At 39.4% G+C, this 27,028-nt stretch overlaps 1 pseudogene; it reads right to left on the minus strand.

Moving 5' to 3' along the window:
* Positions 1–4,444: 4,444 nt before the first annotated feature.
* LOC129065377 (protein LLP homolog) lies at positions 4,445–4,825 on the minus strand (annotated as a pseudogene).
* Between the last annotated feature and the right edge of the window lie 22,203 nt (positions 4,826–27,028).

Consider the following 27,028-nt stretch of genomic DNA (forward strand, 5'->3'; position numbering starts at 1 on the left):
TGCAAAGAGGCTCCTTCTGCAACTGGCCCTGATGAGGTATTTACCCAGAGCAAAGCACATCGGCCCAGTTGTCTTGGTGATAGACAGCTTGGCAGCAAGAGCTGTCTGCACAGCTCTGAGGTGGGGTTGAACTGTCTGTAATGTCTCCATTCAAGTTTGGCTAATTGAAATCAGGAAGAAAAATTAATGTAGAAAGAAGGCGAAAAAAATCACACTTCTAGTTGGGTTTTGCATGCCTGTCAATGTTCTGGGTAAAAAAAAAAAGTTTGGGGAGTTCCTGCCCTGTTATTTTTACTATGTTATTGTTATACATGAGCTGGCACATTAGCCTTCAAGACAGACTTACCAGTTGCGGCAACATGGCAGTTTCCTAAGGAGCCCAAGTGAAGTTGAGCTTAGTACCTGAGGCACAGAAAAAGTAAGGAGAATGTCCCAGGGAGGTGACCCCACTAACGTCCAAGTAAGAATGTTATATCTTTAGCCAGGAAAGGCAACAGCAGGCTCAGGGCCAAAAGAAACCAAGACAGAGGCCTTTAACCTTAAGGCTATGAGACCCTAGAAAATGTATGCAAAAAATTCATATGTATATGCATATGCTCACTTTTCTGGAGTCCTTAGCTTTGATAAGGTTCTGTAAGGATCTAAAATCCATCTAAAGGTAAGAACCAGTGTTATATTGATTCAGATTTACAGGCTTGGCCCTGGTTAATTTCTCCTGGTATTTAGGTATCGGGTGGCAGGGAAATGGTAGCATCTTACGTATGTGCCATGTAGACCCACTGGCTAGACATAGTCTAGTTCAGAACAGTTGGGCCTAGAGACCATTCAGCATATTATTCTTTAGTTAAATAAATCATACACATCAATCTTTATTTTTCTTTAGATACGCTGTAGTATATAATGTAGAAGGAGGTTTACAGAAATACAAACACATGCATACAAAGTAAAACATTTCTTATCTATTTTATGTCTACCTAATTTCATCCTGCCTTCATGCTTTACATTGTTTCTCACTTACATGGAGTATTCAAACATCCCCACTTGTCCATTTTACAAACTCATATGCATTTCTCTGTGAGCTAGTAGAGTCTTATTTGATGATGACATAGTTTTTCCCATTTCGGTAATGTTCTTAATTATTACTGGCTGATCAGTCTCTTTTATCCTGGTGCCCCATCTTGTCCAAATTAGCCACCATCTCCTAATGTCAAAAATTTAAAGCAGGACATTTTGATGAAACTTCCAACTACGAATGATCATTATTGTTTTAAACTTATCATTTACGTGGAGAGCACACACTTCTACCTAACCTTACTCCTAGTTTGCAAAGTTTTTCTTTTTTTCCTTTATTAATTTCTTTAAAAAATTTGATAAGTGTATTACCTTCATATTTAGAAAAAAAAGAATTAAAAAAGTAATACCTGTTAGATACAGCCAGGCTAACTTCTAAGGAGGTATTGATCATTTTTTTAAAAACCTTCAATTAAAGGAATGTTATGATATTAAATATATATATGCCTGAGACTACTTTTAGATTCAATTAACCATTTCCCGTGTAGCCTGGATCTAAGAATAAGAGACCGTAATGTAGCTAAAATACCCTCTCTCCCCGTCTTTGACTTCTAGGGAAAAAGCAGAATATTTGAAGTATTTATCAAGATACAAGTAAATTCTTGGAGAGTGAGATGATAGTGTACTGAGTATGACTGGTGGCACTTTATAAAATGACCAAAGGGGGTCAATAATCCATTTTTGGTACATGAAAAAATTCCCACTCCATGCTTGAACCTCACTCTTCTCTGAGGTAGAGGCTGGCTGGCATGAGGCTGAGTTTTGGGAATGGGGTAAGGTCTTCTGTTTTACACATTACTTGGTAATTTATAAAACAGCTGGAAATGTAATAGTTTGTTGTTTTAGGCCACATCAAAATGTCTGGGTTAAAGTAGCCAGGTCAAGAAGTTCCTAGTGTCAAAATGGCTGCACAGCAATCTGAACTGATACTCAGCTGAAGTGCTGCCTTTTTCAGTGGGCTTTCCCAGAAGCCCCCAGTCAGAATTAACTGCTCCCCTTTCCATCCCATAGTCATTATTCTGTACTTCCATTATAACGCTTGTGTTTCAGTAAACCATCTACACAACTGACTCCTACTGTCTTATGAGCTCTTTGAGAGCATAAGCCACGACTTAGTCATCTTAGCTGGCTACAGAGTACCTTTCATTAATTCACTTAGCCATCAAATATGTAAAAATGGATATTGTTTCCAAAGATTTTTGTGCTGGGGACCTTAAAATGAAAATTCATAGTTCCTGGTCTCAAAAAGCTGGAGTCTGGCATAGCAGGAGCTTAATACATGTTGAACTACTATTTCCCCCTATTATTTTGGTTTAGAATAGGAAAAGAAAATATAATTGTACAAGGAAGACTCTATATTCTTAATTCATGTGTCCTTAAGAAGAATGTCATTTTTATCTTTTAAACATCTGAAAAGAACGCATCAGAAACACAGAGATTTCCTTGCAGCTACTGAAGAACATATTTTTGGAGACTACAAGTGCCCTGGAAAAAGGTTTTTAGTGTTAAATTTATAATTTGAAACTTACCTGGATATCATAACACACTGCAGTGGAGCGGGGCTAGAGAAAGCCAAAACTTGTATTCTAGAGAATGAGAAATGTCATAGTGTCTGTACCACATGGACATGCGGTGTGTATATGGTGGGAGCAGGGGGAAGTTAGTATGGAAGAGGCGCTGATTAAGTTAAGGTCGGTCTCCAACTTTATGAAGCCCTCTAAAATTAGTGAGAGGAGATGTGAAGCCTCACTCTACGTCACGTTATTTAAACAAAAACACTTTCCTACTGATCTTGTCTTTATTCCTAGGGTATATTTACCTTTGACATGATACCTATATCTCAGTGCTTGTTCATCCTGGGTTTAATGTGTTAGTCTGGTTGTATATATTTCCTATAAACATGCATTTGATTCAGCTTCATAGTGTAAACTACCAGTGAGCTGGTCTAAGCTTGTGTAAATTTTGGTCTAAAACCCCTGTGAGGTAACTTTCTCACTAAATGCATTTTGTTGCTACTGATGATGCTGATAGTCATCTATGGAGTGATCTATTAAGGATACAATTGGTAAAACTTTCTCACAGTGACCCTGGCTGGTGTGGCTCGGTTGGTCGGAGCATCGTCCTGTAAACTAAAGGGTTGTGGTTCGATTCCTGGGCAGGGCACATGCCTATGTTGAGGGTTCAGTCCCTGGCTGAGGCGTGTGTGGGAGGCAGCCCATCGATGTTTCTCTCTCACATGGATGTTTCTCTTCCTCTCTTTCTCCCTCCTTTCCCCTTCTATAAAATCAGTGCGCATGTCCTTGGGTGAAGATAAAAAAAATATTAAAATTTTTTTCTCACAGTGGAGTTAACTCTGAACCAACATTTCAAAGCATGAATAATAGGTCTAAAAATGTTCCTGACAGCCTATCTTAAGTATATCACGTTAATGATGTCCTACTATTTGCAATTTTATTTTCCCTCAAATTAACCCTTAGTTCAGGGTTTGTATGAGTTTGCTCTGGCTAAGCACAGTCAATACATACCAGGAAAAAGAGTAATCTCTTATTTTAGATGTGGGAATCTTTCAGGAACCCTGTATCCTCTTTTCCCCACCACTCCTAAGCATTTTTGGCTATTCTTGTCCAATGGGGTGGCTCATCCAATAGGGTGAATGTAATCTGCAAATTCTGTTTTTCTTTCACGATCTAAACAAAATGACTTTTATTATAAATTATATAAAATCAAAACTCCAAACAAGTATAGCTTATAAAATCCACTGACATTATATTATATTTTTTCAGGCATTTAATTTATTGTAATATCTTTCTACTTCCTTTAAATCAAAGGGTTTTTTTTTTGCAATATTGCTTTTTTATTCATTACAATGCATTTTTCTCTTTAAAAAAAATTTTTATTGTTGTTCAATTATAATTGTCCCCATTTTCCCCCATTACTCTCCCCTGCCCTACCCACCCCACTTCCCACATTCAATCCTCCCCCCATTATATTTTAAAATAACTCTATAGTTTTCTTTAAATCTGAGTTAGTACAATATAATATCATTTATTTTTACTAATACCCAAAACAACCACAGCCACATTAATACTTGATAGAATTTTTGTGTCCAATAGTCTGTACCTCTCAGACTGCAGCCAATTAGAGTATCGGCATAGCTTTCATTCATCAAAGAAAATATTTTATTCAAGCTCCCAAGACAAATTTTAGGAGTTATGTTGGGTTTGAAAGGAAGAAAAAGGCCCCGTTAAAATATAGAATGAAGTTTTCATTTCATTCATTTCATTCGTTCAGCTTCATTTGAAGCTGAAATCAGTGTGTATATTCTAATGAAAGCTCTGTCCCCTGTGGCATTTTTTCAGCTTTTAAGAGGCTACTAGGCCACACCCTTAGCCGCCTTCACAGCTTTTGCTTTGCATTCCCCCTTTCCATTCTCTTGCTTTGCCTTCAGCCTTTCCCTTGCTTCTGGTTCATCCATATGGGGTACTGTCCATGCTGGTCTAGAAGACTCTTTTTGTTTCTCTTATTATCAGTCTCCATTTTCATATCATCTCTTTTATCTTTCACCACACACAAGGTTTTCTCTTCAGGATGTTTGGGGACCACCACAGTTGCTATCTCTTGAACATCTTTCATTAAAACATCATTATCTATTTTAAGAATGCTTGTAAGTCTGCTAAGCTCCTTTGGGGCATTCTTTTTTTCCCTTTTCAGAACACATGATCCTTTTCCACTTACTCCATAAGCTTTTAGCCATATTTTATCTGAAAAGGCTCACCACTCATGGTCGACATGCTCACAGCGACCAGAAGTCCTCATATCTGTGTTTTTGATAGGCCAAATGAATTGACTAATTGACAGAACTAATAAATGGTTATACTGATTTAATCAGTTATGAGGCAGGATTGACCTGTTGTTAGACTGAATTATCTATTTGACTGAAGTAATTTCTGGATTGAATTGACTTGGAGAATGTTGCCTTGACCAAACTGACTTAATTTTTTATATTGACTTGAAAAGTGGACCTAACTGTAGGACTGAATCAACTCTTTCCTCGCTAGAGACAACCCACTAATATGTTTAATCCAAATGGTTCATTTGATAGCACTATGTTGACCATAGGCAAACTTGGAAAAGGGTTACATAACTGGGCATTTTAATCTCCTTGGAGTGTAGGAGGTCAAAAGGAATAACTCTGAACTGAGAATCTGATTGAGGAGTTTTGGGCTTCCAGAAACCACATGTCTTCTATCTACACCTATTAACTGGACACAGAGAAGCCCATTGGTCTGATGAATTGGAGACTTGTGCCGCACTTCTCTTTTAGGAGGGTGCCGTCTTCCAAGAGCAACATCAGCTCTCTGTTGGGCACTGGCTTATTCTTGGAACCAGATGAAAAAGTTAAAATTAGTTATTGGGAATTGTATGTGATCTGCAGAAGCAACTGAAGTAAGTCATTTCAAAAGTAACATTAGAAATAAGTGCATCGGAGGAGGGTAGAGAAAAACACATGCTAAAAATATACTTAGAATTTATTGTAACCATAAATTCATCAGAACAGACTGCTGGAAACGAAAACACAACTACTATATCTGCTGGCAGATGAGTGGATACAGATGAGGCCATCAGAGTTACTCCAATGTAGTGAATTCTCATCTTTGGATCCGTTTTTCTGGAGGAAGCCATTGGATGAACTCTCTTCCTCTCCCTTTCTAGGACCATTCTCCCAGAATTTAAAAAAAGGACTCAAACATCTTTCCCCCTTTCAAAGTTAACCCTCCACGCAAATTGCCATTTTGAAATCCTCTGTTGTTTTGAGAGATAGTAAGTATCTTTCATCCCGAGTAGTCTGTGACTTTAAGATTAATAAGGACTGATGGTTCCCCTTACACTGCAGATTCAAGTGTCTAACAATCAGACACATTTACTTTCTGCATACAGCTCCTCGCTTGTGGACTTCCCTTACAAGTGAAGTTCTCTATGATAACCTTATAACAGAATTTGGGAAACTGTAATAAGATATCTTCATCAAGATTAACTGGCTCAAGGGAGTTCATTTACCCTTTATGCAATTCTGAAAGGTTATAAGCATAAAAAGTTCTCCCCAACTTCTCGTTCTTTGGATCTCTTGCTGACTCAGTGGAGCTCTGACAATTGGCTTTCTTACCAGGCAGGAGGGCAGTGGGACACAGAAGATCGGCGGGGATTTATTGGAAAAAGGTTTCGGAGAACCCCTCATATCACACCTACTTGGGGGAAGTTGGATTTTACATTAGAAATATATAAATTTGGGCCCTGTCTGGTGTGGCTCAGTGGACTGAGTTCTGGCCTGCGAACCAAAGGGTTGCCAGTTCAATTCCCACTCAGGCACATGCCTGGGTTATGGGCCAGGTCCTCAGTTAGAGGCACATGAGAAGTAACCACACATGGATGTTTCTCTCCCTCTCTTTCTCCCTCTGTTCCCCTCCGTCTAAAAATCAATAAATAAAATCTTAAAAAAAAAAGAAATATGTGAACTTGGAACTGTCCCTGGTTACTGGGGCAAATTCACAGTTTCCAAATAAATGAAAATGTACTCAATCTTGAGGACCAGATGACATACCTTCAGTGTTTGGAAAGTTCTCAAGAGTTGGACATATATATTGCATTTTGGGTAGAATTTAGAGGCAAGTCTATGTCTGGGCGCGCTGGGTTTTAACTTTTAGAGCTTGGGCAGTCATCAGATGTAGACAGCTGATGTCTTTACTGGATGAGTAACTTGATAGTCACTGCTACATTCATGTCACCAATAAGTGGAAAAACATTGCTGACACTTGCTGGATATCTACCACATGCCAGGTAATATTTTAAGCATTTTGCATGCATTTACTCATTTCACCTTTAACACAACTCTAAGAAGTAGGTACAATTACTGTCTTTACTTTAGAGATGAAGAAAGTGATAAAAGAGACAACACTTGATCACAGGTGGTTGAACCAAGACTTAAAACTCGGCAACCTAACTCTGGACTAAGTCAGTCCATGTAAATAATAATAGGTCTACCACTTTGCTTCTTTTTGTGTTATTTTTAAATTATATTTTATTGTTTATGCTATTACAGTTACCCCCACTTTTTCTGCCTTTGCCCACCTCTATGCCCCTCCCCCACTTCAGGCAATTCCCTCATGGAGGTTCATGTCCGTGGGTCATGCATATGTGTTCTTTGACTCATCCCTTCACCTTCTTTCATCCATTCCCCCCTTTCCCTTTTGACAGCTGTCATTCTGTTCCATGTATCTACGCCTCTGCCTCTATTTTGTTTGTTGGTATATGTTGTTCATTAGATTACACATATGAGTCAGATCACATGGCATTTGTCTTTCACCGCCTGGCTTATTTCACTTACCGTAATAGTCTCCAGGTCCATCCATGCTGTTGCAAAAGGTAAGAGTTCTTTCTTTTTTATTGCTGCACAGCATTCCATTGTGTAAATGTACCACAGCTTTTTAAAATTCATTCATTTACTGATGGGCATTTAGGCTGTTTCCAGATATTGGCTTTGTAAATAACACTGCTATGAACATAGAGCTGTAAGTATTCTTTTGAATTGGTGTTTTGGGATTCTTTGGATATATTCCCGGAAGTGGGATTGTTGGGTCAAAAAGCAGTTCCATTTTTAGTTTTTTTAAAGAAACTCCATACTGTTTTCCACAGTGCCTGCACCTGTCTGCATTCCCACCAACAGTGCACTAGGATCCCCTTTCCTCCACATCCTCACCAGCACTTGCTGTTTGTTGATTTATTGATGGCAGCCATTCTGACAGGTGTGAGGTGATATCTCATTGTGGTTTTAACTTGCATCTCTGCTGATTAGTGATGTTGAGCAATTTTTCATATGTCTATGGGTCCTCTATATGTCCTCTTTGGAAAAGTATCTATTCAGGTCTTTTCCCCATTTTTTAATTGGATTTTTTGTCTTCCTGGTGTTGAGTTGTAGAAGTTTTTTTATATATTTTAGAAATTAAACCCTTATCAGATGTATCATTGGCAAATATATTCTCCCATACAGTGGGTTCCCTTTTCATTTTGATGATGGTTTCTTTAGCCGTGCAGAAACTTTTTAATTTGATGTAGTCCCATTGTCTTATTTTTCCTTTGTTTCACTTGCTCTAGGGTATATATGAGCAAAAATACTGCTATGTGAGATATCTGAAATTACTGCCTATGTTTTCTTCTAGGATTTTTATGGTTTCATGGCTTACGTTTAAGGTTTTTAAATCCATTTTGAGTTTATTCTTGTGTAGGGTATAAGTTGGTGGTCTAGTTTCATTTTTTTGTACCAGTTCAAGTTGTCCCAATACCAATTATTGAAGAGACTGTCTTTACTCCATTGTATGCTCTTGCCTCCTTTGTTAAAAATTAATTAACCATAAAGGCATAGGTCTATTTCTGGGCTCTGTGTTCTGTTTCATTGTTCTATATGCCTGTACTTACATCAGTACCAGGCTGTTGTGGTTACAGCAGCCTTACAGTATAGTTTGAGATTAGGTATTATGATACCTGCTGAGGCTGTTTGAGATCTTTTTTGGTTTCATATACATTTTTGGAATATATGTTTAGATCTGTGAAATATGCCATTGGTATTTTAATAGGAATTGCATAAAATCTATAGATTGCTTTGGATATTTTAATGATGTTAATTCTTCCAATCCATGAATATGGTATATGCTTTCACTTATTTGTATTTTCCTCAATTTCTTACTTCACTGTCCTATCACTTTCTGAGTACAGGTCTTTTACCTCCTTAGTTAAATTTATTCCCAGGTAAATTTTTTTTTTTTTTTTGCAAAAGAAATGGGATGTTTTTGGTTAGTTTATCTTTCTGATAGTTCATTATTGGTATATAAAAATGCTATCAATTTCTGAGCATTGATTTTGTATCCTTCTACTCTGCCAAATTCATTTATTAAATCTAGTAATTTTTTGGTGGAGTCTTTAGGGTTTTCTATGCACAGTATCATGTTGTCTGTGAATAAGGACACTTTTACCTCTGAACTGAAACTTCAGTATCTTAAACTGAAAAGTTTAGATACTTTTTATTTCTTCTTCTTGCCTGATTGCTGTGGCCAAGACTTCCAGTACTATGTTGAATAAGAGTTGTAAGAGTGAACATCCCTGTCTTGCTCCTGATCTTAAGGGAAACAGTTTTTGTACATTGAGTTTGATGTTGCCTGTAGGTTTTTCATATATGACCTTCATTGTGTTGAGGTATGATCCTTCTATTCCCTTTTTGCTAAGAGTTTTTATCATAAATGGGTTCTGGATTTTATTGAATGCTTTTTTTTGCATCTATTGATATGATCATGTGATTTTTATCTTCCATTTGCTTATGTGATGTATCACATTTATTGTTTTACAAGTATTGTACCAAACTTACACCCCCCCCCCAGATAAATCCCACTTGATCATGGTGTATGATCTTTTTAATGTATTGCTGGATCTGGTTTGCTAATATTTTGTTGAGGATTTTAGCATCTATGTTCATCAGAAATATTGGACTATAATTTTCTTTCTTTGTTGTTGGAATTAGGAGATAGTGGCCTCATAAAAAGAGCCTGGAAGTATTCCCTGCTCTTGAATTTTTTGGAAAAGTTTGTGAAGGCTAGCTGCTAGTTCTTTTTTGAATGATTGGTAAAATTTGCCTGTGAAGCCATTCAGTCCAGAACTTTTGTTTGCTGGAAGTTTTTTGATTACTGCTTCAATTTCATTAGTTATTATTAGTTTATTCAGGTTTTTTTTATTCTTTCTGATGAAGTTTTGGATAATTGTATGTTTCTAGAAATTTATCCACTTTGCCCAGATTGTGTAATTTCTTGGCATATAGTTGTTCATAGTATTTTCTTACAATCTTTTTATTTCCATGATATCAGTTGTTAATTCTCCTCTTTCATTTCTGATTTTATTTATTTTGGTCCTCTGTAATTTTATTGATGAGTCTGGTTCATGGTTTGTCAATCTTGTCGATCTTTTCAAGAACCAGCTGCTAGTTTCATTGATATTTTGTATTTTTTTTTTTTAGTTTCTATGTCATTATTTTCACTATGACATTATTTCTTTTCCTCTACTTTTGGCTTTGTTTGTTTTATGTTTTTCTAGTTCTTTTAGGTATAAGTTTAGATTTTTTTTTGAGATTTTTCTTGCTTTTTTAAAGTAGGCCTGTAGTGCCTACCTCAAGTAAACTTCCCTCTCAGGACAATTTTTGCTGTGTCCCATAGATTTTGGGATGTTGTGTGCTTATTTTTATTTGCTTCCAGGTCATTTTTTGTTTCTTCCTTGATCTCATTAATAACCCATTCATTATTTAATAATATACTATTTAGCCGCCAAGTATTTGAATGTTTTTGAGTTGTTTTAATGAGGTTGTTTTCTAGTTTTATGTCATTGTGCTATGAGAAAATGCTTTATATGATTTCAGTTTTTAATTTGTTGAGTTATTTTGTGTTGTAACATGTAGCTTATCTTTGAGAATGTTCCATGTGCACTTGAAAAGAATGTATATTCATTCTGCTGCTTTGGGATGAAATGTTCAGTACATATCAATTAAATTTATTTGATCTAGTGTGTCATTTAAGGTTGCTGTTTCCTTGCTAATTTTTTGTCTGGAAGTTGTATCTGACCTTCTGATAATACTTTCCAGTGTAGTTTTCATTTCATATATGTTATTCTTTATTTTTGCCTGGTTATTTTTCAGTTTCTATGTCTTTTTTTCATGCTGTTGACTATCTTTATAATTATTACTTTGAACTCTGTATCTGATAAATTGCTTGCCTCCATTTTCTTTAGCTTTTTTTTTTTTCTGGAGATTCTTTCTGTTCCTTTATTTGGGACTTGTTTCTTTGTTTCCCCCTTTTTCCTGTCTCTTCATGTTTTTTTATATGTGTTAAATAGGACTTCCATGACTCGAAGGCTTGGTGGGGTGGCCTTCTGGAGTAGGTGGTCTTATGTAGTATTTGTCCTGTGGGGCAGTGGTGTAGAGCACCTGAGCTTGGTCCTCTAGGAATGACATTTGTGTGTTATGTGAACCCTCCTGTTGTCATTGGTTCTTGATTACTGTTGTCCCATTCATGGGTTAGCTGGACCCTTGGGCTAGTTGACTGTGAGGCTTAACCCTTACCACATTGTGCAAGTTGTTGTACATGTGCTGGCCAAACAAAACAAGAGAAAACAAAATAAAACTAAAAACAACTCAACAAAAAACAAAAAACTCCAACAACATAAACTATCCCCACAACAAAAAGAATCAGAAAAAAGAGGCAACCCCCCCAAAAAAAACAAACAAAAAATAATATAATTTGTATATTTTTATACAAATAATATATTTGTATATTTGTATAATATAATTTATAATAATAATATAAAGCCAGAAGAAAAAAAGAATAATGAATGACAAGAAACAAAAAGAATTAGAGAAGGAAAAAAGAAACAGAAAAAAAGAATATGAAAGGGAATAAGGAAGAGAAAAGAAAGAAAGGAGTATAGTGAAATAACAATAAATATATAAAGAGAAAAATGTAAAAATGAACTAAAATAAAGAATAGGAAAAGATAAATGGGAAGAAAAAAAGAATTAAAAATAGAAAAATAGAGTGAGAATAGGAGAGAGAAGGAGAGATACAAAAGCAAAAAAGAGAAGAACAGAAAATGAAGGAGAAAAGAGAAATTAAAGAAAAGATGAAAGAGAAAGCCGTGTGACAGGCGCCAGCAGTTGGTTGTGCCCGGTGCGCTCCTTCTCCGGATGCACCGAACGGGAGCTCCTGGAAGCCTGCTCCGCACTGTGCGAGGCTGGCCCCTTGCTGCGCCAGTCTCGAGCCTTTTCCGAAGAGGTTCTTTACCGCAAGCCAGTGTCAGACGGTGTCCCTGCCCAGCCCCCAGCAAAGTTTTCGAGATGGAGTTTCTCGTAGGCCGGTGGCTGGGGCCTCCAGGGCTGGAGGTTGGGTCGGCCTCAGGCCTCAGCCTTTGAACGTCTGCGCTCTGAGTTGCCGCCTCTTACCCCAGAAATGCGCTCGCCCGCCGAGGGCAACCAGGCCGGCAGGGGCCACTCGAGCAGACCGGCGCGGCGCCCTCCCTGCGCGGGAGGCGGGCGGGCACGTCCTCGTTTTCCAGCGACCTCGCCACCGGGGAGCCTGCTCTGCTTTCTCGGGTCGCCGCCTGGAGGCGCAGTCCCCGACCCAGCTCTGCGTGCGTCTCTCTGGCACCCCTGCGCCACCCACAAGCAGGAGGGGATCAAAAAGAAAATAAAAGGATAAAAAAGCAACTCTTCGCACGTCCAGTGACAGCGGGGCAGGACCGAAACTCCTGGCTCCGCCAGTGCCGGAGCGGGCCACGCGCCCCGCTCCCCCGGCGGCCTGGCTGGCAGGCCGGGCCACATTCCCAGCCTGGCGCAGGGTGGCGGTCGCTGCCATGCGCTCCCCGTGTGCGAGGGCAGCCCTCTCGCTCCGACCCCAGCGCCCTCACTCCTACGGCCTCTCTACTCAAAGTCCTGCCGGAGGGCAGAGGGCCCTTCCGGCTCCCTGCCACGTGTGCGGAGCAGGCCCCTGTGCTGCATGAACCGCCTGCCCGCCCGCCGCCGAGTGGCCCCTCCAGCCAATGGTGGGGCAAACTTCCCGAGCTACTGTTGTAACGCTGGGCTCGCCCCTTCCCTGGGACGCTGCCCCCTGGGTCTCCCAGGAGGATGGAGTCCTCGCTGCTGCCCACCACCCAGTGCTACACACGCTCCCCTTTGCGCCCTGGTTGCTCTGGTTTGGGAACCCCTGCACGGGGCTGAGATCCCCGCTCCTAGGGGAAGGGGGGCTCCCCTGCTGCACCATCCCAGGCTTCCTAGTTGCTGCACCTGGGTGAGGGGGTGCACCCTGTCCTGGGCTCCCCGTCTTCCCCCCGCGCTCCTGTTCATAAATGGCCAGGTCAGCTTCCCTTCGCCTGGTTTTTCAGTTTAGCTGCAAGTCCATTCTGGGTCTGGGAGCAAGTGGATGGATCTTCCAGCTATTCTGTAGCCATCCTGGAACCTCTGTGCCACTTTACTTTTATCTAATTTCATTATTTACTTTTTAAAACATTTGCTCATGTAGGTACTCTACCACATTCCAGAAAGTATGTCACTTTAAAATGTGTAAAGTAAAATGTAAATGTGATACTATTTTTCTTTTATGAATGAAGAAACAGGCAGACAACTTCAGCTAAATATATATAACTAACTTCTTTTCCCTTGCTGCTTTTAAGATTCCCTCTTTGTCTTTAACCTTTCTCCCTTCAGTTATGATGTGGCTTCGTGTAGGTCTCTTTGGGTTCATCTTGCTTGGGATTCTCTGCATTTCCTGGACTTGAGTCTCTTATTTCTTCACCTGGTTAGGGAAGTTTTCAGTCATTATTTCTTCAGACAGGTTCTCAGTCCCTTGTTCACTCTCTTCTCCTTCTGGTACCCTTATGATGTGAATGTTGTTATCCTTGATAGTGCCCCAGTGGCTTCTTAACTATCCTCAGTTTTTTTATTTTTTTATTTTTTTAATTTTAATTTTATTTATTTTTTTGCTATTCTGATTTATGTATTTTTCACTACCTTATCTTCCAATTTACTGATTTGATTTTCTTTTTCATCCAATCGACTGTTGATTTCCTTTAATGCATGTTTCATTTTATGTCATTGTATTCTTCGTTTCTGCCTGGCTCTTTTTTATGTTTTCTCTCTCCATTTTTATGTTTCCTATTATTTTCTTTAAAGTTCTCATTGAGTTCATCTACTCTTCTCTTAAATTAATTGAGCATCCTTATACCTAGTCTTTTGAACTCTTCATCTGGTAGATTGCTTGTCTCCATTTTCTTTAGTTTTTTTGGTATGGTTTTGTTCTGTTCTTTCACACGGGACATGTTTCTTTGTCTCCTCATTTTGGCTGCCTCCTTATGTTTGTTTCTCTGTATTAGTTAGATCTTCTGCACCTCCCAGTGTTAGTAGAGTGGTCTTATGCAGTAGGTGTTCTTTGGGGCCCAGTGCTGCAGTCTCCCTGGTCACCTGAGCTGGGTGCTCCAAGAACGTCCCTTGTGTAGGTCACGTGTGCCTTTTTGTTATAGTTGAGCCTTAACTGCTGTTGGCACCTCAATGGGAGGGATCGACCTTCAAGATGAATGTCTGTGAGGAATGGCTATGGCTAGAGTGGCAGACCCATTGTGCAGTGACTGACACCCTGGAGCAGGATTTGCTTTAGAAGCGTTCTGGTGCCTGCTGAACTGCCCCTTTGTGTATGTCATTTGTAGAGGAGTTCAGGTGGTGTTCTGGTGTGGTCTGAAGTTGGTTACCAGGTATGTTGCTTCTGGGACCTTTTGAGAGGAGGCCTGGTACAAGCCAAGGTCATATACTGTGTGTGCTCAGCTGAGGGTTACCTAATAAAATCTACAAAGTGATCTGCAGATGGTTGCTACTTGTGCTGGTCTTAGAGGCACCCAGGGGAGGCTAAGTTGGGAACCGAGGCTGGCTGCTACTAGTGCTGGGCTTGGCGCTGCTTAGTAAGAGGTATGGAGCACACTGAGACCAGATGCAACTTGCCTGGGGTTTGTGAATCTTTGAGAGATTTTAGGAAATCCCCAGAATGAACCAGGAAAGGTAATTTGTATGGAAAAGCTTCTGGAAGCATCTTGGTTGGGCCCACAAGTTGGGTGCGGCGAAATCTCAGGGAATCAGCAGGGTAGGGGCAGTCAGCGTTAGCCAAGTTGATGGAGACGCAGACGTGGTGCACACCTCTGCTTGTAGGTGGGGGTGGGGCTCGGTAAAGGAACCATGGTGCCTGCTGGGACACAGCTTTCCCATCAGCCCTTGCTCTGAAGCCAGACAACTTATTTCCTTCGTGTATTCACCTCATGGTTTCAAGCTGCTGCCCCGGCACTAGAGCTTAGAGCAAGTTGGTCTGTCTGCAAGTAAATCTATGCATGAGTTCTTTAAGAGGAATGCCTGGGAATGTAGCAGCCCTCTGTCTCATTTAGATGGAATCTCCACTAATTTTTACAGACATAATTTATGGGGCCTTGTCTTCCTGGTTCTGGAGTCCTGGGCTGGGGAGCCCAGTGTGGGGCTGGGACCCCTTGCTCCTCAGGGGGACCTCCACAGCTGCGATATCCCTCTTGTTTCTTAATCACCTCATCTTTAATGTAAAATGTGACCAGTCCACATCGCCACTCTTACCAGTTTCGAAAGTAGCTTCTTCTGTACATCCTTAGTTATAGGACTTCTCTTCAGCCAGAGTTTGGAAGTTCTCAATGATGTTTCTGTAGCTTAGCTTTAATTTTGATGTGGTCCTGGGACGGGGTGCACACAATGTTTACCTACTCTTCCATCTTGACCAAAATTCTGAAAATAAGAGTTTTTTTATTGTCCTGTAAATAACAGTGATAAGGAAGCATGAACTGGAATTTCTGGAGAGCGTCTACTCTATTGGATTGTAAGGGATTATTGAGGACACATGAATGTCTGTTGTTTTCCTGTATCCATGAAAAGGAGTGCAGATACAGAATTAGAGCTCAGCAACAATAGGTTGTTGTTATTGTTATTTAGCATCTAGCATTTCCACTATAATGAGCCTGTAACGAGAGCTTAGGTCTATTTACCTTTTCACCCCTTGGGAAAGTTAAATGTATGAAATCAGAGATAAAAGTTCTTCATTCTTTTATGGCTCATTCTTCTCTTCCTAACACAATATACATAGTAGTTGGAAAAATTCAGTCACACATTGGATATGACCCCCTATTAGATGCCCAAAGCTGTGACTTTATTCCTTTTGGTTTTGAGAGCCTTGCTAGGTAGAATTTCATGCTACATAAACTCAGAACCATTAAGATTCAAAAGAACAGGCTGTAAAAGTCAAGTTCATTTTTTTCCTAATATTAAGATGATATCCAACAGAGGAATTGCAGCCGGACAGAGATAGAACTGAATTCACTCTTTTAGACTTAGTAATAGCCCTTTGGGAAATCTGAAGACTGACTCCTCAAAGAAATCTGCTCAAAATCTGTTCTGGAAGATTTTCAGTCAGGTTTAGTTGTGGAAAAAGACTGTTGATTGTGGGCAACTGCTTTTGTTTTGTCCTGATTCAGAGGCTTTTGCCACTCGGCTGTAACTTGTAACCCCAGCTTGCCTTTCATTTATGGCCAAATGGTGATTTCTGACCCCAGATATTTTTCAAACCTTTAAATACGAAGGTTGTGTTATATCCTTGGCTTTCTTGCGAGAGGGTGAAGTTAGCAGAAATGCAGTGGAGGTGAAAATCCATGGCACAGGCTTAGTTTATTTTTGTTTTTAAAAATATTATTATTTTAAGGTCCATTATTAGCTGATGACTCCCAAGCTGTCAAATTGTGGTTGGTCTTCTCTGAATTTATTTTCAAATAAGAGAGAAATAGGTCACATCTCTTATGAATAATTATAAAAGGGAGTTCAGGAAGTGTAGTTGGCTTACCTCAACAGTGGGTTATTCTCATTATTTTAGTTGAGGGGAAGAGAGAGAGAAATATATATGCGGGGAGAGACAGAGAGAGAGAGAGGATAGGGTAACACAAGGAGGGGGAGAAAGGAAGGAAGGAACTTTCTATGACTCAGTCAAGAGCAAAAGAAATAAAACAAAAAATGAGGGAGAATATCTGAATAGGATAATGCAATTAAGCTATGTTAAGCAAATTTACACCTGTGGTCATTAAAAAATTCCAAATTCCCCTCTTGCTGTCTGAACTAAAGATTTGCTCCCAACGATATTCCCAGTTAGGTGATTGACCCTACACCCAGAGAGTGGGAGAGAAGAGAGAAGAAGCAAGATGTTTTACTTGACAACTATTCAGGCCTGATTCAAGCTGTCTTCCTCTGTCTAGCTGTCTAAAGCAGAAAATCCATTTTATTGAGATTTGTTTGATCATTATAGCTATGGAATGGCAGTCTGTTCTACAGCCAGGTTGGAAAAGAGTGGAAGAAATCAGAGGCTCTTTCACCAAAGATATTTCCTAACAGATACTTTGATAACCAGAGTACAATGTTTACCATGTGATATAATGTTCATTTTTCTTTGACACCGCTCAGCAGAACACACTAATAGTGTTAAGTAAAAGAAACAACACTGTAGGATTTAATCGTTCCCAAAGTTGTACAGTGACACCCTTGATGAATTTGATTTGATTTCAGTCAACTGAGGCCAGTTGCATTTTATGTTTCTAAATAACTACGGTGATAAACTTGGCTATTTTGTACACTTCCAGGATACTCACAAGACATTAGTTTACACCGCTGTAACTATGATGACCTGAGTATTGTCTGGAACACTCTGCAGGATCAACATTTCTGGGTAGAGGGCCCAATGATTTATTTCAGAGTAAAAAGTCCTCTAAAAACTGACATTTGCCTATCAGAAAACTTTAGATGATAACGATTGAGAATATAGGAAAGCTGAAATATAAGTTCCAAGGAAGGATAATAAAGGGAATTTTGCTGGGAAAGAAAAGTTGTTCATTGTTTAATTTGTGTGTGTGTGTGTGTGTGTGTTTGGGTATCTACTCTGAAAGTGTAATCGTAAAAAGTGTCCTTAAAACATTTAGATTGGATCAGAGATCCTCCAAGTTGAAAGGGACCTTTAATAGTTAAGCAGCAAGTACACCTCATTCCTTACCCCTAGGCCCAGCAATGTTTGAATCACCTCTGTAAAATCTTTTCCTGACAGTGATTCAGCCTCCCTCTGTCCACTCACCCCCTTACAAGGAAGACCATTCCATTTTTAGAATTATCTTATTTAGACAAAGCACAGTATTATTTAAATAAAACGATCTTCTAAAATCTAAACAGGCCTGGATTTGAATCCTGGTCCCACACTTTACTTGATAATACTGAGGAAGTTGCTCTATCTCTCTGAATTTCAGTTAGCAAATTCTCCCACACATATCTATATCTCTATATCTATATCTATATAGATATCTACCTGGGCCCGCAAAAGAACTTGACACTTTCTCAATATTATAAAAAATACTTAGAGTATCAATGCTTAACCACCAAGTACTTTTATAAAGTTTTGGTCATTGCTTGTTATTGACTAAGTCAATATCTTCCAAAGTGGGTAGGCTTCGTCCATGTAACCATACTCAGCTCTACAGTAAGTTACTATTTCCACAGTTTTCAGGTCACCCAAGTGATCCCAATAATAGGTCTTCTTAACAGTAGAAAGAATATGCTTCTTAGGCGCAGATTTTTTTTATCTTGTCTCTGTACTTTTGCTCATGCTCCACACAAAATCTGAAGTCATTTTATTCTTCTGTCAATAAATATAAATATTATTCCTTTTCAGAGCAAGATTCAATTTCAGCCTCCACCAGGAAGCCTTTCATGATTATTCCAAAACATGAGGCTCTCTCCAAACTCATGGAATTCATCCTACAAGTATTATAACATTTGCCATAGTCATTAGAAAAATATTTTAAAGACAATCCCCATTTGTGGCATACCTACTATGTGCCAAAGTCTATAGGGAATTCCAAAAGTACATAAACAAGGACTTGGAACTAGTATACAGATGTAACTAATTATTTGGACTTGAAACAAAACTAGTAATGGAGCAAGACCGCATGGATGGACCTGGAGATTATTATGCTCAGTGAAATAAGACAGTCAGAGAAAGGCAAATACAATATGATTTTACTTTATTGGACTCTAATGAACAAAATAAACAAACAAAATAGAAACAGACTCATAGATACAGAGAACAGACTGACAGCTGTCAGAGGGGTGGGCATGTTGGGTGGCTAGGTGTAATAGGTGAAAGGATTAAGCAAAAAAAACAAAAAAAAACCACCTCATAAACACAGACAATAGTATGGTGATTACCAGAGAGAAAGGGAGGTGGGGACAAGTAGAAGAGGCTAAAGGGGGATAAATGGTGATGGTGATGGAAGGAGACTTGACTTTGGGTGGTGACACACAATACAATATACAGATGATGTATTATAGAATTGTACACTTAAAACATATAATACTTTTAATCAATGTCACTCTTCTAAATTCAATTAAAAATTGAAAGAAAAAATAAAGAGCTCTGAGCTGAAAGTGGCTGGAACCGGCAGCAATTAAGGTTAAATGAGGCATAAATGCCTCCTAATTTAATAGGTTTGGTGACCTCATAAGGAGTAAAAGGGACATTGTAGATCTCTCTCACTCCGCACAAGCACACAGGAAAGGCCACGTGAAGACATATGAGAAGGTGGCCGTGTACAAGCCAGGAAGAGAGACCTTATCAGAATCCATCCCTGGATTGGTCTTGTGCTTCTAGCTTTCAGAACTGTGTGAAAATAAATGTTTTGTTTAAGGGCCCAGTCTGTAGTATTTTCTTATGGCAGCCCAAGAAGGCTAGTCCAAATAGCTACTTCTTAATACCGTGAACATTAGTTCAAAGCAAAAGGTCTTTGAAAATGGAAAAGGTATAGTCCTGTATTTCAGTGTAAAGATCAGATATTCTAAGCTTGAGTAGTAACAAAGGAGCGTACTGGTCTGTGGAGTATGCCTGGTTTGGAAGTTTTCTTTTGTATGTTACTGTTGCATGTATCTCAGTTGGGACCTGAATTAAAGACTAGAACATACCTCCATATCCTCCTCATTTTGTCTTCTCTCTCTTACTCCCAGGTATTAATGCTTTATACCCTCTTTTTTCCTTCAAATGCACCAAAAACAGAGATGGAAAGAGACAGATTTAGTCCAAAGCACTAGTTTCCATTACCTTAAGCTGCCTCAATGGTTTGTCTGATGGGGTGAAATTTCTCACACTTGGTCCCAGGCCCAAAGTATATGCAATACTTCAATCAAATTACTTGCGACATATTGGAGTGAGTGGCTCGGGACTACAGGTTCCTTAAATATTAAAGAAAGGCTGTGTACTTCTACAGGCACTGAAGTAAAGGGGGATAGTTTTCTAAATTCCTACTTGTCACAAAGTTATACCCTAATGTTGAAAGTTTTCTGTTTTGCACGAGACAAAAAGATGCATAGTCCCAGATTACATTTGAAATGATAGATTCCAGAAGTTCATTCAAAACCTTCTACACTCCAGTCCTGACCTCCCTTTAAGTTCTAATCGATCATATTTACTCTTTCACTTTAGTTCCATATATATTTATTTGTATGTTTGTGATGTACTTCCTGGCCACATCCCAGGCTCTGGGGATGGACAAACCAATCTATCTATAGTCCCTTCTTCAAGAAGCACAAAAGCCCGTGGCCTCTGAGGGTAAAATTCTAAAGTTTCATGCATGATCAATGGAATTATAGGCGCTTGCTCTATATAAAGAAGTCATAGATGAGGGAATGTGAGCCACCCCTGTTCCATTCCTGGCCACTGGTTTTTCTGATGTCAGATGTGTGAATTGTAAATCCTGGGTTCTAGCCCAGTTGTGTTGATTTTGGCAAGTCATGTCTTGCAAGATACAAAGCAGTATCATTATTCTGTTTAACCTTATGGAGGAATCGAACAAACCTCAAGGAGTGAGGTATAACCATCAGTGAATATTCTCCCAGTAGTGAATCTTTGCACCTGAATAAGAGCTTTGCCCCTTCCAACAATTTTGGAAGACACTTGGAAAGCAGGAAATATGCTGATATTCCAGAAATCCGGGTATGTGCAGATTTCTCAACCTGTAATTATCTGACAATACAATGCGGGGGCTATCAGGTATATGAGTTGCACCTATGTTTCTCCTGGATGTCCCATTGAGCCCTAAGACATCTATAACAGAGCTGTGGGTGTTTCAGCTGAGGAGAGGGAAAGATGTCTGGGTGAGGGGAGGAGTTGTTACTGTTACATGTCAAAGAAATTTGAGGTATAACCTAATCAACAAAACAAACAAGCAAGCAAAATGGAACCAGAGACATTGAAATAAAGAACAAACTGACAGTAACCAGAGGGTGGGGGGGGGAGGGGGATAATGGGTGGAAATAGGGGAAGGGTCGTCAAGGAACATGTATAAAGGACCCATGGACAAAGCCAAAGCGAGGTTGGATTGAGGGTGGGAGGTGGGGCGTGGGCAGGGCAGGGGGGAGTGGTGGCAGGAAAATGGAGGCAACTGTACTTGAACAGCAATAAAAAAGAGTAAAGAAAAAAGAAACCTGGGCTGATAGGCATCGAGGGGACGCTGTGCTTTTGTACTGTGCACTCTTAGCAGGGGGCCCCGTTTCTCCAGGGATTCCAAAGGCAAAGAGTGGGGATGATATGTGAAGAAGAAGGAGAGTAAAGGTTGTTGCCCAAATTGCGTCTTGGTACTTGGGAAGAAAAGACGTTTGGGAGGTTAGAATACTTGGATTCTAGTCTCAGTTGTCATTGACTTGATGTGTAACCTTGGGCAACTAATATCTTAGTTCTGACCCTCAGTTTCTTTATATTAAAAAAGTAGTTGGATTAGTTTATCTCCAAGGTAACTTCCTACTTTGACCTTCAATACTTTTGAGTCCTCAGAGTTCTCAAGAGAAGGAGCAAATACCAAGACTGTCAGGCATCCCATACTGAAAGTTATGGATTATAAACAAAGAAAACAATGTTAGAGTACAAATACATTAAGTATGCATGGTGTTATTAGTGTTCCATTCGACGTACTTCTCAGATTTCCCAGGGTAAATATTTTTGTGTTGTTCTTTGAAAGAATCCAAGTGTTCTGGTATTGGCAAATGTTTTACTGTTCCGATTACATCTCCGAAATTGCCTCATTGAATCATAGAGGACTTCAGAACGTCTTTTTTTTTTTTTTTTTATCAGAAACCAATGCTCAATGCTTGCTTCTGAAAATATGGCCGCCTTAGCTCTGTAGCACTCACTTGATCTTCACTTTCTAGGTTTTCCTTGTGCATATTCTTTTTATTGGTATAAATACTTTTAAAAACAATTAAAATTATCTACAAATATCATCTTCTTGGATCACTTATTAATCCCAAATAACATGTATTTGGGGATATAAAAAACATTTCTAAAAGTAGACATTTACATACAGTGAATGCTTGGAGTAGACAAGAAGGCTAACTAGGTTTCTCTACTGTAAGGTTCTAGAGATAATTAGAGGCAGAAGAACTTGGGGAGTGGGGAAGAATAGCAGCAGGAAGCAGAGAGAAGAAAAGAAGTTTCAGATATCCTTTCTGTATGGCCTCTGCTTGCAGAGATTGGGAGCCAGAAGGTTTGGACTTAGGTAAAAGAGCAGGCAAGTGATGTCTGCCTGAATTTTTATCCCCAGCTTAAACTTTTCCTGCATATGAGACTGGAATTCCAAATTGCCTGTTTTATCTCTCCATATGGCACTTCAGACTCATTTATCTTTGCTCTAAGAGTTTTTCTTCTGAACTTACTGTTCCTATTACTGGCACCACCATTTTTACTTTCCCAATCACTAAGACTAATAATCTTGGCAATAACTGATTCTTCCATCGCCCTGCTAAATCCAGTCAGTTCCCAAGACATGTGGATATTTCTTCATAATCTTTCTTACAACCAGCAACTCCTTTCCGTACTCACTACTACTACCCTCATTTGGGCCTTCATAACTTCTCATTTAAATTATTGTAATAACCCCTTATCTGTTCCGTTCCCCCTAAACCATATCAACTGCAATGAATAAAAATCTGCAACCTTCTGCCCTGGCTGGTGTGGCTCAGTGGATTGAGCACCAGCCTGTGAACCAAAGGGTCACTGGTTCGATTCCCAGTCAGGACATATGCCTGGGTTGCAGGCCAGCTCCCCAGTAGGGGCCGCACGAGAGGCAAACCACACATTGGTGTTTCTCTCCCTCTCTTTCTCCATCCCTTCCCCTCTGTCTAAAAATAAATAAAATCTTTTTAAAATGTTACTATTAGAAAAAATCTACAAGCTTTAGCTCAATTTCTTTTCCCACCAGTGATGTTAGAGCTGGTTTATGGGGAGATAATTGTCTCAGTTTTTAGTGGTACAAGTGCATTTTGCAGTGAGAGAGGAGAAGATGAAATAGCATCAGCTTGCAGGCCTTTTTGGAATAGTTGGAGGAAATTTTAGGAGTTCATGTTGGGCTAAGGAAAGATGCTCCCATTATTAGATTTGTGTCTAACTCTGAAACACCTCCATCATATATTTTATCTCCTCATTTGGATGTTAAGGCACACCCGGCATCTATAGCTTTTGCCTTGGCCACAACAGAAGATTTGATCTTTGCTTCTCTCCTTCTATGCCTGTGTCAGCCGAATGCTTTTCTGTTGCTTTTTGCCCTCTAGCTTCATCTGATCCGTCTCACAGATGTTGAGGATTCAGGGATTCCCCTTAGGTTTTAGTGTCTCCTCCCTCATTACCACCTTGGCCTCTTACTGCAGTCATGTTTCCATCACTCACATGGACTTGGCCACGTGGCAGCTTCGCTGATGGGCTCTGCAGCCATCTCCCACAAATGCAGGCCAAGAGGTGACATTCAATCTATCCACAGAGTATACTTCCATCCTGCCAAAGCTGTAAAACTGTCTGGAATTGTAGTCCCTTCCAGTTATGTGCGCTGAGGCACCTGCCAATGACATTAATCAGTTTCCTAATGATTTCATAGTACAGCAGGTAGAGTTCAGGTGGCTTGCAGCAGAAAAGTAAGGACAAAGCAGCCCTGGGCTAGTTTTTTAGGCTCAGAGTTCCTAAAACTCTTAAGCCACAAGGCAAAAGAAGTCCACTGGGTGTCTCTGGAACCCGTTCCAAGAAACCAGAAAATATCCAGGCAGAAGGCACAGGGAAGGGTAGAAGAACACAAATGTCCTAACTGTCAGGCAAAGGCTGCCTCTTAAATGGAGGTTCTGATGTGACCTAGCCAATCAGTGCTCCCAGCCCAGTCACCCCAGGGCTGCCGTTTCCTCAGTGGGCCTGCTCGTCTGGGTCTAGGGGCAGCTTTGGAGGGCTTGCCCAGTGTCCCAGGCATGTATAACGCTTCCACCTAACTCAAACCACATGCAGAAGGATCATGTCATACTTGGCACATAACCAATTGAGAAAGGCATCAGAGGGTGTCCAGACCTCAACTTGTTTGAACAAATGTTCAAAAAAACATTTCTAAGGGGATATTTCAGAAAAACATACTCACTAAGGTCTTAAAACAGATGTTCAGGCTCTAGGATTGTGTTGCTCTGCAGCCATTATTATTGAATGCTAAAAGTAGAATCAAATCACTTCAAGGTTTGAGCTACAGTGGCCCCTCAGATTTTTCTTGTAGCTTTATTATGGGCCAGGGGAAGGATGGCTTCGATAACAGAGGATAACACTGAGGGGGCAGCATTTTTTTGTGCTTCGGTGCTTTGGCTTCAGAGTTAGGCAGGCAAGGGCTTACGCCGCTGACTAGCTGAGTGACTTAAATTTTCTGAGCCTCAGTTTCATCATCTGTAAAATGGGGGTAATAGTACTGCTTACTTGATAGATTTGGGAAGAGGACTAAAAGAAATATCACATATAAAGAGTTTGCATAGTGCATATCGTGTGTTAAGCACTGAATAGACAATATTGTTCCATTACTGCTAAAAGTACTTTCACCTCTACTGCTTGTTCTGCTACTACTAAGACTATACAATTATGACTAGTACTACTGCTGCTGCTGCTGCTGCTGCTGCTGCTGCTACTACTACTATTACTAATAATTGTAGCAATGAGGTCTTTTCCTAAATGAGTTGGGGAGTTGAAGAGGGCCTCAAGGTCATGATTTTCTGGCTTATGTGGAAGGTGATAATATCAACAAGGAAAATTGTAGGACTGTAATTTTAGCTGGGAATAGGATAAATACCGTAGCAGGGCAGAGACTTCACATTATATTTCTCTTATCTCACACCCAAGCTCCTCCACTCTTCATTTGTTTGCTATGTGACCTCGCCCAAGCCACTTGAGATCGCTAGGTTTCAGTCACTACCCTCAAAAATAAAACTCCCTGGCACTTATGTGGAATCCACCTGGACTGTACCAGACGCATAATCTCTGAATGCAATATGGTGCATGCAAACCGGTCCACAAAGAGCATGGTATCAGCCTCTAAAGTCACACTAAGCCAATGGCTCCTAATCCCAAGACATACTATAACCACCACCAGGATCTTCGTTAACTACATCCAAGCAGTGATCTCTTGGTCTCACTGTCAAACGGAGGCATGGTCTTACTTTCAATATAGCCATCACCTTGGTATTTCACATTCGTCCATCTACGTTTATTGATTCGTAAAGACTCTTAAAGGAATTTCATTCATTCTCACTCACTCACTTATTCATTCATTCGACAAATATTCATTGAGAAACTGCACATGCCAGACGCTGTTCTAGGCACTGAGGAGACAGCAGTTAAACAAAGTGCCTGCTCTCATGAATCTTTCAGTCTAGCTGCTTAGTCTGGTCAAATGTAATATTCTAGGAAATTATATTGGAGTAAGTTCAGTCTACCTTTTTGAAACAAATGGTGGTCAATACTTTTCAACCTGGCATGTCTTCTGAAAGGAAGGCTTGGGTGAAAAGGAAAAAGAGATTCTTGAATCTAGCCTGAGAAAAGGCCCAGAGGGTGGTTTGGAAAAGGGCTTTGATAATAATATGACTGCATTTTGATTAATCATATTAATGTAGTTTATGTAAATTATATAGCTAATATGTTGTATAGCTGATGTATATTGTATATATTACCTTTGAAATACAAAAATCTAATGTGACTTTAATTGTGCATTTCATAAACTTGCTCTGAAGGCAGCTTCAAAAGCAGCATTTCAAAAATGTTCTGAGAAACAGCAGCATACTCAGAATAAGTATATAATATATACTTATTTATATAAATGTATACATATTTATTTCCAAGGAGACTACTTTGAAAAGTGTAGCATGAATTTGGATGTGTAAGTTCTATTATGTTCTTAAAATAAACATTAAGGTAGCAGTTAATTTGTTTAAAAAACAGTGAAATAAAAAAGAAAACTTGAATTAAAAAACCAGTTAGATTTTTTATATGTATCCATAATATGTTTGGACTTAAAGTTGTACAGCTCAGTAAGTAGTTACACAATTAGCTTACTTTTAAAAGCACTGAATCAATTTTTTCTTTTCACTTAAGTTCTTTCAATCATTCATACATAGTCTTTCTGCATATGGGTCTTAAAAAGTACAGTATAGTTATTTGGCCATTAACTGTGTTATGTTACATTTTTAATATGCAATTCAACCTTCTGGTTATATGACAGGCCTTCAGAAATACTGCCTTCTGATTTGATGCCAGTGTATGATCAAGTTCCTTGTATTTAACCAGTATTTATGTTACAGGCAGAACGTTAAATCAGGAATTGTAAACAATTTCTAGGCAATGTGTTTAATGTTTGTAAGTCATTCCTAGAAATTGTTCCCAATACCTGTAACATATGTGCAACTAACAAGATGCCTGAAATATATAGGAGACCTTCAAGATGCTAACTGGCCATTCCCATACCATCTCTGGATTGTAGCTTTTGCTTTAAAAATTCTACTTATTTATCTCTTTAAGTGTCTAGATAGTAATCATAATTCTAGTAATAACAGTACTACCTTATTTTTATAGCTCTCATGGGTTCCTGAATTTTTACCAGCTGTTTGGTGATCCAAGGCTTTGGAAATGCTGATTTTTAAGAGGCACTAGGAAATAAAGAAACCAATACATAAGAATAAAGGGATCTTGTTTGTCACATATTCTAAGACCCTATCCAAATTTTCTTATTCCTGTGCACAAGCTTTAGCCCAACTTCCTTGAGTTTTTCTCTGGCTCAATAGACTCTATCCAAGTAGTTTTTGATACTCTAACTCCTCCAAGCTTCCCTAGACAACTAAAAAAAAAAAACAAACCCCACCATAATAACTTTTACCAACCTCAATCTGCCTAAAGATGAAACTTTCTCTCCTGTCCCTGGGCCTATACATGGTATAATTGTTTAATTCTACCTATTTGGTTCCTGAT

The sequence above is a fragment of the Pteronotus mesoamericanus genome, unplaced genomic scaffold (genome assembly GCF_021234165.1).
Source record: "Pteronotus mesoamericanus isolate MK-2021 breed Mesoamerican mustached bat unplaced genomic scaffold, CSHL_Meso_final contig_177, whole genome shotgun sequence".
NCBI classification, from domain to species: Eukaryota; Metazoa; Chordata; class Mammalia; order Chiroptera; family Mormoopidae; genus Pteronotus; species Pteronotus mesoamericanus.